This window comes from Coregonus clupeaformis, chromosome 19 (assembly GCF_020615455.1).
Source record: "Coregonus clupeaformis isolate EN_2021a chromosome 19, ASM2061545v1, whole genome shotgun sequence".
Lineage (NCBI taxonomy): Eukaryota > Metazoa > Chordata > Actinopteri > Salmoniformes > Salmonidae > Coregonus > Coregonus clupeaformis.
In genome coordinates this window covers 32,520,048-32,533,938 of record NC_059210.1, presented here as the reverse complement: position 1 = coordinate 32,533,938, position 13,891 = coordinate 32,520,048, and positions in this window count along the sequence as shown.

Below are 13,891 nucleotides of genomic sequence, written 5' to 3'. Positions count from 1 at the left end.
TTCTAGGCAGAGTTGCAAAGAAAAAGCCATATCTCAGACTGGCCAATAAAAATAAAATATTAAGATGGGCAGTCTGAGATATGGCTTTTTCTTTGTCCTCTTGCTCAGTTGTGCACCGGGGCCTCCCACTCCTCTTTCTATTCTGGTTAGAGCCAGTTTGCGCTGGTCTGTGAAGGGAGTAGTACACAATGTTGTACGAGATCTTCAGTTTCTTGGCAATTTCTCGCATGGAATAGCCTTCATTTCTCAGGACAAGAATAGACTGACGAGTTTCAGAAGAAAGTTATTTGTTTCTGGCCATTTTGAGCCTGTAATCGAACCCACAATTGCTGATGCTCCAGATACTCAACTAGTCTCAAGAAGGCCAGTTTGATTGCTTCTTTAATCAGCACAACAGTTTTCAGCTGTGCTAACATAATTGCAAAAGGGTTTTCTAATGATCAATTAGCCTTTTCAAATGATAAACTTGGATTAGCAAACACAACGTGCCATTGGAGCACAGAACTGATGGTTGCTGATAATGGGCCTCTGTACGCCTATGTAGATTTATTCCATAATAAATCAGCCGTTTCCAGCTACAATAGCCATTTACAATATTAACAATGTCTACACTGTATTTCTGATCAATTTGATGTTATTTTAATGGACAAAAAAATAGCTTTTTTTTTCGAAAAGAAGGACATTTCTAAGTGAACCCAAACTTTGGAACGGTAGTGTATTTCTAGCTGCATGTTCAGATTGGCGGCTCCTCATCTGTAGTATATTCATTTCGTACACACATATTATCTCTCTTATGGATAACTTTATATGTCTGTACAATATTACTTATATCAGATTTTTTATTCATAGATTTTAGATGTGTATTACAATTGTTTTTGTTGATAAACGCTATATATCCATTGTTTAGCTGGAATGGAATGTTCGTATCCTGTATATTTAACATATAAATTCAACACGTCATAAATCTAACCTCATGCTATAGTGCTTGGTAAGAGTTAGGCCTCGTCCCAAATGGCACCCTATTCCATACAGTGAGGGAAAAAAGTATTTGATCCCCTGCTGATTTTGTACGTTTGCCCACTGACAAAGAAATGATCAGTCTATAATTTTAATGGTAGGTTTATTTGAACAGTGAGAAACAGAATAACAACAAAAAAATCCAGAAAAACGCATGTCAAAAATGTTATAAATTGATTTGCATTTTAATGAGGGAAATAAGTATTTCACCCCCTCTCAATCAGAAATATTTCTGGCTCCCAGGTGTCTTTTATACAGGTAACGAGCTGAGCTCCTAATCTCAGTTTGTTACCTGTATAAAAGACACCTGTCCACAGAAGCAATCAATCAGATTCCAAACTCTCCACCATGGCCAAGACCAAAGAGCTCTCCAAGGATGTCAGGGACAAGATTGTAGACCTACACAAGGCTGGAATGGGCTACAAGACCATCGCCAAGCAGCTTGGTGAGAAGGTGACAACAGTTGGTGCGATTATTCGCAAATGGAAGAAACACAAAATAACTGTCAATCTCCCTCGGCCTGGGGCTACATGCAAGATCTCACCTCGTGGAGTTGCAATGATCATGAGAACGGTCAGGAATCAGCCTAGAACTACACAGGAGGATCTTGTCAATGATCTCAAGGCAGCTGGGACCATAGTCACCAAGAAAACAATTGGTAACACACTACGCCGTGAAGGACTGAAATCCTGCAGCGCCCGCAAGGTCCCCCTGCTCAAGAAAGCACATGTACAGGGCCATCTGAAGTTTGCCAATGAACATCTGAATGATTCAGAGGAGAACTGGGTGAAAGTGTTGTGGTCAGATGAGACCAAAATCGAGCTCTTTGGCATCAACTCAACTCGCCGTGTTTGGAGGAGGAGGAATGCTGCCTATGACCCCAAGAACACCATCCCCACCGTCAAACATGGAGGTGGAAATATTATGCTTTGGGGGTGTTCTAAGGGGACAGGACCACTTCACCGCATCAAAGGGACGATGGACGGGCCATGTACCGTCAAATCTTGGGTGAGAACCTCCTTCCCTCAGCCAGGGCATTGAAAATGGGTCGTGGATGGGTATTCCAGCATGACAATGACCCAAAACACACGGCCAAGGCAACAAAGGAGTGGCTCAAGAAGAATGCACATTAAGGTCCTGGAGTGGCCTAGCCAGTCTCCAGACCTTAATCCCATAGAAAATACAGTGGGGAAAAAAAGTATTTAGTCAGCCACCTATTGTGCAAGTTCTCCCACTTAAAAAGATGAGAGAGGCCTGTAATTTTCATCATAGGTACACATCAACTATGACAGACAAATTGAGGAAAAAAAAATCCAGAAAATCACATTGTAGGATTTTTATGAATTTATTGCAAATTATGGTGGAAAATAAGTATTTGGTCACCTACAAACAAGCAAGATTTCTGGCTCTCACAGACCTGTAACTTCTTCTTTAAGAGGATCCTCTGTCCTCCACTCGTTACCTGTATTAATGGCACTTGTTTGAACTTGTTATCAGTATAAAAGACACCTGTCCACAACCTCAAACAGTCACACTCCAAACTCCACTATGGCCAAGACCAAAGAGCTGTCAAAGTAACCAGAAACAAAATTGTAGACCTGCACCAGGCTGGGAAGACTGAATCTGCAATAGGTAAGCAGCTTGGTTTGAAGAAATCAACTGTGGGAGCAATTATTAGGAAATGGAAGACATACAAGACCACTGATAATCTCCCTCGATCTGGGGCTCCACGCAAGATCTCACCCCGTGGGGTCAAATTGATCACAAGAACGGTGAGCAAAAATCCCAGAACCACACGGGGGGACCTAGTGAATGACCTGCAGAGAGCTGGGAACAAAGTAACAAAGCCTACCATCAGTAACACACTACGCCGCCAGGGACTCAAATCCTGCAGTGCAAGACGTGTCCCCCTGCTTAAGCCAGTACATATCCAGGCCCGTCTGAAGTTTGCTAGAGTGCATTTGGATGATCCAGAAGAGGATTGGGAGAATGTCATATGGTCAGATGAAACCAAAATATAACTTTTTGGTAAAAACTCAACTCGTCGTGTTTGGAGGACAAAGAATGCTGAGAGAACACCATACCTACTGTGAAGCATGGGGGTGGAAACATCATGCTTTGGGGCTGTTTTTCTGCAAAGGGACCAGGACGACTGATCCGTGTAAAGGAAAGAATGAATGGGGCCATGTATCGTGAGATTTTGAGTGAAAAACCTCCTTCCATCAGCAAGGGCATTGAAGATGAAACGTGGCTGGGTCTTTCAGCATGACAATGATCCCAAACACACCGCCCGGGCAACGAAGGAGTGGCTTCGTAAGAAGCATTTCAAGGTCCTGGAGTGGCCTAGCCAGTCTCCAGATCTCAACCCCATAGAAAATCTTTGGAAGGAGTTGAAAGTCCGTGTTGCCCAGCGACAGCCCCAAAACATCACTGCTCTAGAGGAGATCTGCATGGAGGAATGGGCCAAAATACCAGCAACAGTGTGTGAAAACCTTGTGAAGACTTACAGAAAACGTTTGACCTGTGTCATTGCCAACAAAGGGTATATAACAAAGTATTGACAAAACTTTTGTTATTGACCAAATACTTATTTTCCACCATAATTTGCAAATAAATTCATTAAAAATCCTATAATGTGATTTTCTGGATTTTTTTTTCTCATTTTGTCTTTTATAGTTGACGTGTACCTATGATGAAAATTACAGGCCTCTCTCATCTTTTTAAGTGGGAGAACTTGCACAATTGGTGGCTGACTAAATACTTTTTTGCCCCACTGTATGTGAAGGGAGCTGAAGGTTCGAGTTGCCAAACGTCAGCCTCGAAACCTTAATGACTTGGAGAAGATCTGCAAAGAGGAGTGGAACAAAATCCCTCCTGAGTTGTGTGCAAACCTGGTGGCCAACTACAAGAAACATCTGACCTCTGTGATTGCCAACAAGGGTTTTGACACCAAGTACTAAGTCATGTTTTGCAGAGGGGTCAAATACTTATTTCCCTCATTAAAATGCAAATCAAATGATAACATTTTTGACATGCGTTTTTCTGGATTTTTTTGTTGTTATTCTGTCTCTCACTGTTCAAATAAACCTACCATTAAAATTATAGACTGATCATGTCTTTGTCAGTGGGCAAACGTACAAAATCAGCAGGGGATCAAATACTTTTTTCCCTCACTGTATATAGTGCACTACTTTTGACTAGATCTCATGTTACGGTATTGATACATTTTTAAATATATATATATTTTAAATATTAATGTCCAAATGTATAATTCTACAGTACTTTAATAAAAATGCAATTATATGTCACATTTGACTGTGTAAAACCTTGCAGTGCTACACTTTTTCTCTGAGAGGGAGGCGAATACAATGGGGTCTGAAATTATTGAGAGCCTTGATAAAGTAAATAATTAATGTATTAAATAAATAATTCAAATAATGAGTTATATTGTATGCAAAAAAAATTGAAAATTATATTATTTTATACTAACACAATTGCTCAGAGAAAGAGATTTTGTTTAACAAGTAATACTTTTTTTCTCAAAAAGGTAGGGGTCAAAATGATTGACATCCCTAAAGATTCTTATAAATAAAGTAGTCAAAGTTTAGTATTTGTTCCCATATTCCTAGCACGCAATGACTACATCAGGCTTGTGACTACAAACTTGTTGGATGCATTTGCAGTTAGTTTTGGTTGTGTTTTAGATCATTTTATGCCCAATAGAAATGAATGGTAAATAATGTATTGTGTCATTTTCAAGTCACTTTTATATAAATAAGAATAGAATATGTTTCGAAACACTTACCATGATTATGAATACTCCTTAATGAATCGTGATTAATGATGATTGAGAAAGTTACAGAGGATCAAAGATCATACCTCCAAGACATGCTAACCTCTCACCATTACCAATAACAGGGGAGGTTAGCATGTCTTACTGCTCATCTTTATCAAGGGTGTCAATCATTTCGGACCCCACTGCATATCTCGTTTTGCAACAAAAAGTGATGATTTGTCTCTCTGAAATAAAACCATCTAATGATAGGTTTCAAACAAATACATGTCTGTCATTGTCACGTTCGCTTATAGACGGGACGGACCAAGGCGCAGCGTGATATGCGTACATGTTTATTTTAATGAATAAACAACCGACAAAACAATAAACAAACGAAACGTGAAGTCCAAGGTAGAACACAAAACATACCTACACGGAACAAGATCCCACAACCCACTAGTGCCAATAGGCTGCCTAAGTATGGACCCCAATCAGAGACAACGAGCGACAGCTGCCTCTGATTGGGAACCACACAGGCCAACATAGATCTATACGATCTAGATCTAAACATAGAAAATGCAACATAGAACTTACAACACAGAAAATACACACCCTGACTCAACAAATACGAGTCCCCAGAGTCAGTGCGTGACAGTCATTTAACAACCCCATGACATGATTACATGAGGAAGAAACACACCACAAAAAAAAGCTAATTTACCAACATTTTTGAAAATGGATATATGGTGTTTTGGAATTAAACTCTTCAGTTGGATAATATGGTTCCAGGGGGATGCTGTCTGGGAGAGCTGAGATTAGAATGTAAATGATCACATAAACCTCCAACATCTGGAACCCAAGACAGATTCTTCAAGCCTTACCAGGCAAGGCTTAACAGAAACATCTCAAACACTGCATCCTAAGTTTGTGAGGTTGCTATTCAATCAGAGAGCACTGTGGGATGTTTTGTAGCATTGAAGGCTCAGCCAATTTTTGTTATTTCGTTTGGGACTCACTGAGGATTACTGAGAGGATTACTCAGAGTAAAACCTCTAAAACAATAGAGCTCACCTGCAGGCAAGCATAATGAAATACACCCAGGTCTAGGCAGTTTGAATGTTAAGGACTGAAGGCTCGGATCGCTGCCACTGCTCAACTGTGCAGTCATCCCGTGTGCTTAATACAGTGTTTATGAACAGATAAACCACTTAACTTACATTCAACATCACTTCTTATTGTCTGGCTCAAGTCTGACCTAGAATTATATTTACATTTACATTACATTTTAGTCATTTAGCAGACGCTCTTATCCAGAGCGACTTACAGGAGCAATTAGGGTTAAGTGCCTTGCTCAAGGGCACATCGGCAGATTTTTCACCTAGTCGGTTCGGGGATTAGAACCAGCGACCTTTCGGTTACTGGCACAACGCTCTTAACCACTAAGCTACCTGCCGCCCCATATTTAGTTATTTGTGTTGAAGAAATATGGATGAACGTGTACATAATGTATTTGATTAATATTCATATGTATGTACATATACAATGGCACATCAATATATAGTAGGCTGGCTATATACAGTGGGAGAAAAAAGTATTTAGTCAGCCACCAATTGTGCAAGTTCTCCCACTTAAAAAGATGAGAGAGGCCTGTAATTTCCATCATAGGTACACGTCAACTATGACAGACAAATTGAGGGAAAAAAAATCCAGAAAATCACATTGTAGGATTTTTAATGAATTTATTTGCAAATTATGGCGGAAAATAAGTATTTGGTCACCTACAAACAAGCAAGATTTATGGCTCTCACAGACCTGTAACTTCTTCTTTAAGAGGCTCCTCTGTCCTCCACTCGTTACCTGTATTAATGGCACCTGTTTGAACTTGTTATCAGTATAAAAGACACCTGTCCACAACCTCAAACAGTCACACTCCAAACTCCACTATGGCCAAGACCAAAGAGCTGTCAAAGGACAGCAGAAACAAAATTGTAGACCTGCACCAGGCTGGGAAGACTGCATCTGCAATAGGTAAGCAGCTTGGTTTGAAGAAATCAACTGTGTGAGCAATTATTAGGAAATGGAAGACATACAAGACCACTGATAATCTCCCTCGATCTGGGGCTCCACGCAAGATCTCACCCCGTGGGGTCAAAATGATCACAAGAACGGTGAGCAAAAATCCCAGAACCACACGGGGGGACCTAGTGAATGACCTGCAGAGAGCTGGGACCAAAGTAACAAAGCCTACCATCAGTAACACACTACGCCGCCAGGGACTCAAATCCTGCAGTGACAGACGTGTCCCCCTGCTTAAGCCAGTACATGTCCAGGCCCATCTGAAGTTTGCTAGAGTGCATTTGGATGATCCAGAAGAGGATTGGGAGAATGTCATATGGTCAGATGAAACCAAAATATAACTTTTTGGTAAAAACTCAACTCGTCGTGTTTGGAGGACAAAGAATGCTGAGTTGCATCCAAAGAACACCATACCTACTGTGAAGCATGGGGGTGGAAACATCATGCTTTGGGGCTGTTTTTCTGCAAAGGGACCAGGACGACTGATCCGTGTAAAGGAAAGAATGAATGGGGCCATGTATCGTGAGATTTTGAGTGAAAACCTCCTTCCATCAGCAAGGGCATTGAAGAAGAAACGTGGCTGGGTCTTTCAGCATGACAATAATGATCCCAAACACACCGCCCGGGCAATGAAGGAGTGGCTTCGTAAGAAGCATTTCAAGGTCCTGGAGTGGCCTAGCCAGTCTCCAGATCTCAACCCCATAGAAAATCTTTGGAGGGAGTTGAAAGTCCGTGTTGCCCAGCGACAGCCCCAAAACATCACTGCTCTAGAGGAGATCTGCATGGAGGAATGGGCCAAAATACCAGCAACAGTGTGTGAAAACCTTGTGAAGACTTACAGAAAATGTTTGACCTGTGTCATTGCCAACAAAGGGTATATAACAAAGTATTGAGAAACTTTTGTTATTGACCAAATACTTTTTTTCCACCATAATTTGCAAATAAATTCATTAAAACTCCTACAATGTGATTTTCTGGATTTTTTTTTCTAATTTTGTCTGTCATAGTTGATGTGTACCTATGATGAAAATTACAGGCCTCTCTCATCTTTTTAAGTGGGAGAACTTGCACAATTGGTGGCTGACTAAATACTTTTTTTCCCCACTGTACATAATGTATTTTTGTAAACATAATTTCATTGCTTTGAATGCTTTACTTCCTGATTTTCTAGCCTTTTGATGGGGCAGGAGGCTATGCGTAAGCTGAGACCCTGGTGGAATAGGAACGGTATAGAAAGAAGCAAGGTTTTATAATATTAAACACCATGAGGATAACTCCTGCTTGACTCCATGACATGAAAAGCTGCGTTTAAAACCTAGTACTAATTGAATGTATGTCTGAGATAAACTACCATGTTGGAAATTTTACTGTACCTGTCAGTAATGCTGTAGGTGGGTGTAGTGGTGGAATCAAGCGCAGGACACCGAAGTATAGTCCAAAAGACTTTAGTGAAATTTCCAACAAGGAAAAATAGAACAAACTTGCCCGAAGGCGAAACTACGCACGTAGGCGACCAAACAAAAGGCGCACTACACAGGTGCGTAAAACGCTCCAACACAGTGGAGTAAAGCTCAACCGAGCGAATAAGTAATTCCTACAAGCAAACACACGACATAAATAAATCAATCACACACAACACTAGACAAACACAACGAGAAACTTATAGGACACTAATTACACTATAACGAGAACAGGTGTCACACCAAACAGACAAAAGCAAACGAACATAGAAACATGCAACGGTGGTAGCTAGTATTCCGGAGACAACGAACGCCGAAGCCTGCCCGAGCAAGGAAGAGAGGCAGCCTCGGCCGAAACCGTGACAGTACCCCCCCCCTTGACGCGCGGCTCCAGACGTGCGCCGACTCCGGCCTCGGGGACGACCAGGAGGACGCGGAGCAGGGTGCGTCGGGTGCCCACGATGGAATTCCGTCAGGAGAGACGGGTCCAAAATGTCTCTCCTCGGCACCCAGCACCGTTCCTCCGGACCGTACCCCTCCCACTCCACTAGATATTGGAGACCCCCCATCCGACGTCTCGAATCCAAGATGGACCTCACGGAGTACGCCGGTGCCCCTCGATATCCAATGGGGGCGGAGGAGTCTCCCTGATCTCACTTTCTTGGAGTGGGCCAGCTACCACCGGCCTGAGAAGAGACACATGGAACGAGGGGTTAATACTTTTATATTCAACAGGTAGTTGTAATTTGTAACACACCTCGTTCAACCTTCTCAGGACTTTAAATGGCCCTACAAACCGCCGACCCAGTTTCCGACAGGGCAGGCGGAGGGGCAGGTTTCTGGTAGAGACCCTGGAGGTAAATTGGGGACCTCGATCAGACACAATATCCTCGGGTACCCCGTAGTGCCGGAACACATGGGTGAATAGTGCTTCGGCAGTTTGCAGGGCAGTAGGAAGGCCCGGCATGGGGAGCAAAGCGACAGGCCTTAGAAAACCGGTCCACAACGACCAGTATAGTGGTATTCCCCTGTGAAGGAGGAAGGTCAGTAAGGAAATCCACCGAGAGGTGAGACCATGGTCGTTGTGGAACGGGCAGGGGTAGTAACTTACTCCTAGGCAGATGTCTAGGCGCCTTACACTGGGCGCACACCGAGCAGGAGGAAACATAAACCCTCACATCCCTCGCCAACGTGGGCCACCAGTACTTGGCACTAAGACAGTGCACTGTCCGGCCGATACCAGGGTGTCCAGAGGAGGGTGACGTGTGAGCCCAATAGATCAATCGATCCCGAACCTCGAGCGGAACGTACTTCCGACCCTCCGGGCATTGCGGTGGACTAGGGTCGAGTTCAGCATCGACCTCCCACACTACCGGTGCCACCAGACACGACTCCGGCAGTATGGGAGTGGGCTCCACGGACCTCTCCTCCGTGTCATACCGCCGAGACAGTGCATCTGCCTTACCGTTCTGTGACCCAGGGATGTACGTGATCTTAAATGTAAACCGGGTCAAAAACATATTCCATCTTGCCTGGCGAGGGTTCAGCCTCCTCGCTGCCCGGATGTACTCCAGGTTACGGTGGTCCGTCAAAATGAGGAAAGGGTGTTGAGCCCCTCAAGCCAGTGCCTCCACACCTTTAGGGCCTGTACCACGGCTAACAGCTCCCTGTCCCCTACATCATAGTTTCGCTCCGCCGGACTGAGCTTCTTGGAATAAAAAGCACAGGGGCGGAGTTTGGTGGCGCGCCTGACCGTTGTGAAAGCACGGCTCCTATACCGGCCTCTGACGCGTCCACCTCTACCTGAAATGGCAAAGAGGGATCCGGATGCGCCAGCACCGGGGCCGAGGTAAACAGGTCCTTCAGCCTCCCAAACGCCCTGTCCGCCTCGGCAGACCACTGCAGACGCACCGGACCCCCCTTCAAAAAGAGACGTGATGGGAGCTGCCACCTGTCCAAAACCCCGGATAAAACCTCCGGTAGTAATTCGCAAACCCCAAAAACTGCTGCACCTCCTTCACAGTGGTTGGTGTTTGCCAATTACGCACGGCTGACACCCGGTCTACCTCCATCTTCACCCCTGACGCAGACAACTGATACCCCAAAAAGGGAGACCGACTCCTGGAAAAACAGACACTTCTCTGCCTTAACATACAGGTCGTGCTCCACCAGCCTCCGCAACACTCTGCGCACCAGGGCCACATGCTCGACTCGGGTAGGCGAGTACACGAGAATGTCATCTATGTACACAACCACCCCCTGCCCCTGCATGTCCCTGAAGATCTCATCCACGAATGATTGGAAAACTGACGGAGCGTTCATCAACCCGTATGGCATGACAAGATACTCGTAATGGCCCGAGGTGGTACTAAAGGCTTTCTTCCATTCATCGCCCTCCCTGATGCGCACCAAGTTGTACGCGCTCCTGAGATCTAATTTAGTGAAGAAACGCACCCCATGCAATGACTCATTCATGGTCGCAATCAGCGGGAGTGGATAACTGTACTTCACCGTGATCTGATTGAGACCACGGTAATCGATGCACGGGCGTAACCCACCATCCTTTTTCTTCACAAAAAGAAACTCGAGGACGCAGGGGAAGTGGAAGGCCGTATGTATCCTTGTCTCAGAGATTCGTCTATGTAAGTCTCCATAGCTTTCTTCTCCTCCTGAGACAGAGGATACACATGGCTCCGTGGGAGCGCAGCTCCTGCCTGGAGGTCTATCGCACAATCTCCCTGCCTATGGGGCGGCAACCGCGTCGCCCTCGACTTACTAAACGCAATAGCCAAATCCCCATACTCAGGGGGAACGTGCAATGCGGGCACCTGGTTTGGACTCTCCACCGAGGTAGCCCCCTACGGAAACGCCTAAACATCGACCCACACACTGGGCAGACCACTCCATCAGAGCCCTCTCCTGCCACGAAATAGATGGGTTATGGGTACTCAACCAGGGCATGCCCAGCACCACCGGATACGCAGGCGAGTCGATCAGAAATAGCTGAATCATCTCCTGATGACCCCCCTGCGCACACATCCTAAGTGGCGCAGTGACCTCCCTGATCAAGCCCGCACCCAACGGACGGCTGTCTAGGGCATGAACGGGGAAAGGGACATCAACAGGGAGAAGGGGAATCCCTAAGGCTAAACAAAACTTCTTATCAACAAAATTACCAGCCGCGCCTGAATCTACCAGCGCCTTATGCTGGGAATGAGGTGCTACCTGTGGAAAACGCACAGGTATACAGAAATGTGCAACAGAGAGCTCTGGGTGAGTGGGGCGCCTACTCACCTTGAAGGACTCCTCAGTGCGGGACCTGTCGTCCTCTCCCCTAGGAGGCCATCCCCAGCACCTAGCCGCGGTGTGTCCTCCCCGACCACAGTTGGTGCAGGAGATGGACCCCCTCGTAAGCCGACCCCTCCTCTCTCTAGCGCCAGCGCCCCCGAGCTCCATGGGGCACGGCTCGGAGGCGCTGGAGGGTGAAATGGACGGACCCCCCTCGGAACGTCCGCGGGTAGCTAGCAGGTTATCCAGCCTGATGGACATGTCGACCAACTGGTCGAACGAGAGGCTGGTGTCCCTACAGGCCAGCTCCCTACGGATGTCCTCGCGTAGACTACATCTGTAGTGATCGATGAGAGCCCGCTCATTCCACCCTGCATCCGCCGCTAGAGTACGGAATTCTAAGGCGAACTCCTGGGCACTCCTCTTCCCCTGCCGGAGGAAGACCAGACGCTCCCCCGCCGCTTTCCCCTCCGGGGGATGGTCAAACACCGCCCTGAAGCGGCGGGAGAACTCGTCGTAGGTGATGGTGTTCGCGTCGATCCTCCTCCACTCTGCGTTGGCCCATTCCAACGCCTTCCCGGAAAGGCAGGAGATCAGGGCGGACACGCTCTCATGTCCCGAGGGCGCCGGGTGCACGGTGGCCAGGTAAAGCTCCACCTGGAGAAGGAATCCCTGACACCCGGCCGCGGTCCCATCGTAGGCCCTCGGGAGCGAGAGTCGAACTCCTCTGGGTTCCGGAGCGGGAATGGGCTGACTTGCCGATGGTGCTGGCAGAGAGGATGGCGGTGGAGGAGTCCCCCAGCCTCGGATGGTGGTGATCACCTCCTGCAGTGCGGACCCCATCTGCAGGATCTGGTCACTCTGTTCACGGACCCTGTCCTCCAGCGTCGCCTGGGCTGCTGCGGCTCCTGCTGATTCCATTCTTGAAGGTGTGTGATTTTGTCAGTAATGCTGTAGGTGGGTGTAGTGGTGGAATCAAGCGCAGGACACCGAAGTATAGTCCAAAAGACTTTAGTGAAATTTCCAACAAGGAAAAATAGAACAAACTTGCCCGAAGGCGAAACTACGCACGTAGGCGACCAAACAAAAGGCGCACTACACAGGTGCGTAAAACGCTCCAACACAGTGGAGTAAAGCTCAACCGAGCGAATAAGTAATTCCTACAAGCAAACACACGACAGAAATAAATCAATCACACACAACACTAGACAAACACAACGAGAAACTTATAGGACACTAATTACACTAAACGATAACAGGTGTCACACCAAACAGACAAAAGCAAACGAACATAGAAACATGCAACGGTGGTAGCTAGTATTCCGGAGACAACGAACGCCGAAGCCTGCCCGAGCAAGGAAGAGAGGCAGCCTCGGCCGAAACCGTGACAGTACCTTTTAAAAAGTTAATGTTTTCCACTGCCTTTGCCCTATTCAACAGCTTTACTGGTCAATTTGGATTTGCAATGGTTTAGCATTTTTTATTGCCAATTGATCTTGTTTGCTAATGCAGCAAAGTTATGTGTGATGGTCATGGAGGCAGTAGTAAACTGGAGTGAAAACCTGAAGGAAATCTATTTTAATCTGCATTCTAAAATATATCAAGTGGATTAAGTTGATCATTAACAATTTAAATATTTAAATAATATTGTGTGGCTATAACAACAGCTAGCACTGTAACATTTTAGGTCACTGGATAACACATTTTAGGCTGTTGGCAAACTCTCTTTTTCAATAAAGTGTGTGTGTGTGCGTGCGTGCGTGTGTCTGTGCGTATGTGTGTGTGTGCTTGTTTGTCTGTCGTGTGTGTGTGTGTGTGTGTGTGTGTGTGTGTGTGTGTGTATGTACCTGCTTGTGTGCATTGTGCCAGTGTAATAACACTTGGTGAATAAAAGCTATGCCTTTTATGCCTGCCTCTCCTTTATCTTGCTTTACAATAGGCTTTTTCATTCCTGTACACATCAGTTCATAAGCATAATTATTCTTTGGAAATATATGATGTTAATGTACCTGCATTGTATAGTTCTGTACTAGCAGTTTTAATAGAACAAAAGTGTTGTGTTATATGCTTGGGACTCTTTATGATAGGCATGTAGAACTGTGCACTCTTCCTTTTTATGATATGTTGAAAAAGAAGAAACCATTCTGTCTGTAACCTCATTGGACATTGACCATACATCTCTCAAAGATGGAAGCAGATGAGATGAAGGGTGCAAATTCAACAGATTCTATATTCCTCCCTTTGAATATGTGATACTGTCATCCTAAAGGCGGCC